The sequence below is a fragment of the Triticum dicoccoides genome, chromosome 5B, assembly GCF_002162155.2.
Source record: "Triticum dicoccoides isolate Atlit2015 ecotype Zavitan chromosome 5B, WEW_v2.0, whole genome shotgun sequence".
In the NCBI taxonomy this organism is placed as follows: domain Eukaryota; kingdom Viridiplantae; phylum Streptophyta; class Magnoliopsida; order Poales; family Poaceae; genus Triticum; species Triticum dicoccoides.
The window spans coordinates 38915594-38919018 of NC_041389.1; the positions used below are offsets into that span (position 1 = coordinate 38915594).

General features: G+C 48.0%; 1 pseudogene; it reads left to right on the plus strand.

The window, feature by feature from the left end:
* The first annotated feature begins 243 nt into the window (after window positions 1–243).
* Window positions 244–324, plus strand: LOC119313218 (annotated as a pseudogene).
* Window positions 325–3425: the final 3101 nt, after the last annotated feature.

Consider the following 3425-nt stretch of genomic DNA (forward strand, 5'->3'; position numbering starts at 1 on the left):
TCCTACCTACAAACATGGTGAACACCCATTGGTTCCTTGTGGTCGTACACCCCAGAAGGAGGGAGATTCACATTCTTGATTCACTTTCCGGCTACGTAGTATGCACACAAGTAAATCACATGATAAGATTTTAAACGCCTTTCATAGACCATAGGATTTTAGCAGTGATTGATCCTACTATGGTGATGATGTTAGTAGTGTTTGCTGTTAATTTTTGTTTGGACTTTGTTTAATGATGGGCTGCTCAGATGATGCTAAAACATCAAGTTATTCCTGAGATTCTCTTTGAGGATTACAAAGTCGAGCTTTTTAAAGCTGATAAGTAGCCCCTTTAATGCTATGTTTTCTTCCGAAGAAAACACTTGTCCATTCTACTTAGTAATGCAAGCGATGTGTTCCAAGTGCAGTCCTTTGGATGTTTATGCCTGTAATATACTTGCACATTTTTATTAACCGCCGCCATATGATTGCCACTTCGGCTACAAATAGGATTAGTCATTTAACTTATGGTTTTACTAAGAATGAACCAGCTGCACTTGGCAGATAGGCTGAGCAAATGATGATTCCACATGATGTTTCTGATACATTTGATGTTTCAAAATTGAGCTTTTCAATACTGCTTCATTCCTATTTGTGTATAGTCTATTTTGTCTGTACTTGTACTAATAATGCCATCTTCCTTTGGTGTTTAGGTACCAACACCTGGGATCGGTTTGAGATGCAGGTGCACAAGCGGGTGATCGACCTCGTTAGCCCCCGTATGTTGACAAGCAGGTCACCTCGATCACCATCGAGCCTGGCGTTGAGGTCGAGGTGACCATTAGCGATCAGTAGAGAGCTATGCCTTTTTACAAGTGGGGAGACACCAGCGAACCAAGACATAATTTTGAACGTTTGTAGTATGTGAACTGGGTTTTGTATGGCTTATTAGGTTCTTCACCTTGTGGTTTAGAGTACCTCTTGTCGTCTGAGGTATCATCTTGAATTTTTGTCGCCCTTTGATGTGTTGCGCTGGATTGGATATTTATACATGGCTCACTATTGATGTGAATGAGATTTGGTGTCATCACTTGTCAAAATTTCCATTAGTTGATCCACTCTGAGGACACTGCTTCAGCTACTATCAGGTGCAGTATTTAAGAAATTAGATCATCTCCAGCACACCCCTTAAACCACGGAACTGAAATGTGGTTTTCAGTTTGCGGAAAATGCGCTTTAAGAGTCGGTTTGAGCTGCTACAGAACATACCCTTCAAACTTAAATTGTAAAACCGAATATCCGCTTAATTTTCCCCCACGTCTTCTTCCTCTCGCCCGTGTGCATGGTCAGCTAGCTCGCTCCGACGAAGCAGCCGTGTTCGGGGTGGCACGGACAGGTCATGGAGATGTTTCTGTGGCAGTTGGGCTCCCGCCAACTGCTTTCTCCCGATACAGGGCACCGTAGAAGTGGACGCGAAGATTGTGTTTTTGCAGATCGGGAGAATTTTTTTACCGCACCCCTTAAAACTCGAAGGTGTATAAGGTGCTTGTTCGGACTACTTTTTCCGTTCAAAACTAAAAACTGATGGTTATTTTATAGTTCGGTGGGATATAAGGGGTCTGCTAGAAATACTCTTATAACCTGCACAGGGAAAAGCAGGAAAAAAAAAACAAAAGCTATCTGAGGGACCAGAGTAGCTAATGCCTTCAAAACTTTAAACCTATTTGTGATGATCCACTTTATGGACCCCGAGAGTATCTGCAATGTGGATTACATTGCTTTATAGTGAATCACCGTCTTCTCCCGACTTTCCTGTTTGACACCAACAATCAACTACACAAGTAGCTGTGTTCCAACACTGAGTAACCTCCGTGAGGGTCAATCCTTTCCCTTCCCCCGTTTGCCCTTTCAAATGAAAAAGAACTATCAATGCAAAAAAAAGGAATTAAATGAACAATTGCAACTTCTTTATTAAATTACACCGAAAAGAAAGTCTTAAAAAACAAGAGCCAACCTAAAACTTAACTACCCCTTTGCCCTCCCATGGATCCCTTCTTTCTATAAAAAAAAAGGACACCTTTAGGCGGGCCTGACTTGCATCTCGTTTCGCTCTCCGTGGATCAAGCCATTGGTTCCCTTGCATTGGAAAGAAATACTTATCTGCACACATGGCAAACAGATGACAGAATAAATCTAACTTATAGACAATCAGATGTATTTTTTCTTGTTCAGAGCAGCATAAGTGGGTAACTTTTCAGTGCCATTCTAGCCAGTAGGTCGTGAATTCCTTGGTTGAATCCCACAATATAAGTCCAATGCCAGATGCTTGACAACAAGTAGTCCGTCATGCATTTGCAAGTAGACTGGTTGTGGGCTTAAATACCAAAAAAGGCTTTTGCCCCGCTTTGTATATAAAGCACCGATCAACAAGCATCCAGTACAATTTCTCAAAAAAAAACAAGCATCCAGTACAACCACATGCCATCACTACACACGCACACATCCAAGGCAAGATACAAAGGCGCTGAGCGCAGGAACACCATCCCTAGCACTACCACCACGAAGAGATGAAGCTACATATGACGATCCATGAGCTCCAAGGCGGCGCCTTTAGTAAGGGTACGACACCGGCGTGCCGCCACCGCCCGATCCAAGGATCAGAGTTTCCCCTGGGGCCGCATGATGGGCAATGAAAGCCGCGACGATGCCTTCAAGAAGAGAACGATCTTTGCCACCGCCGATCCGTCCGAAGATAGAACATGTTTTCACCTCGGCCAACACTCACCACCACCGAACACCACACCCCGGCTACCACGCCGCCCACACGTCCATGGCGAGCGGGCAACACCAAGCAACGGGCTCTGCCCAAGAGCACCGTGCTACCACCACCAGGGCCGCCGCCCCGGCATCCAAGACCTTGACACCACCTCACCCGAGACCCGCCGCTACCCCAACCAAAGAGACGAGCGGAAAGGTCCCACCTTTCGCACCCCTGGGCGACCCCCATCGTCGAGACCCAATAGGCCGGCCAGAACTGGCATCCATCAGTCCGTCCTGCAGCCCCGAGTGCGAGACGAACTCGATCGTGCAGCACCGTGAGGGGGACGAGGTCAGTCCTGCTGCACCATGCGCGAGACGAGCTCGGTCCCGCTGCACTATGCGCGAGACGAGCTCGGTCCTGCCGCACCGGACGCGAGACGAGCGATGGGCCGCGGCTGGGAGAGGGCCAGCCCTTCGATGGAAGTACGCCCGGACGACGAGGAGATGGGGCGAAGGTCAAGACGATCCGAACGCGGACGAGCCGACGCTGGAGAAGTCGGCCGTCACCGCAGTCAGAGCCGCCGAGCCACCATGAAGCTGCCACGACACCGAAAGGTCACCACCAACGCCGGACCCCCCCGCGCCGCCGGCCATGGCTAGAGCAATGGCCACGCCCGGCCGATGCC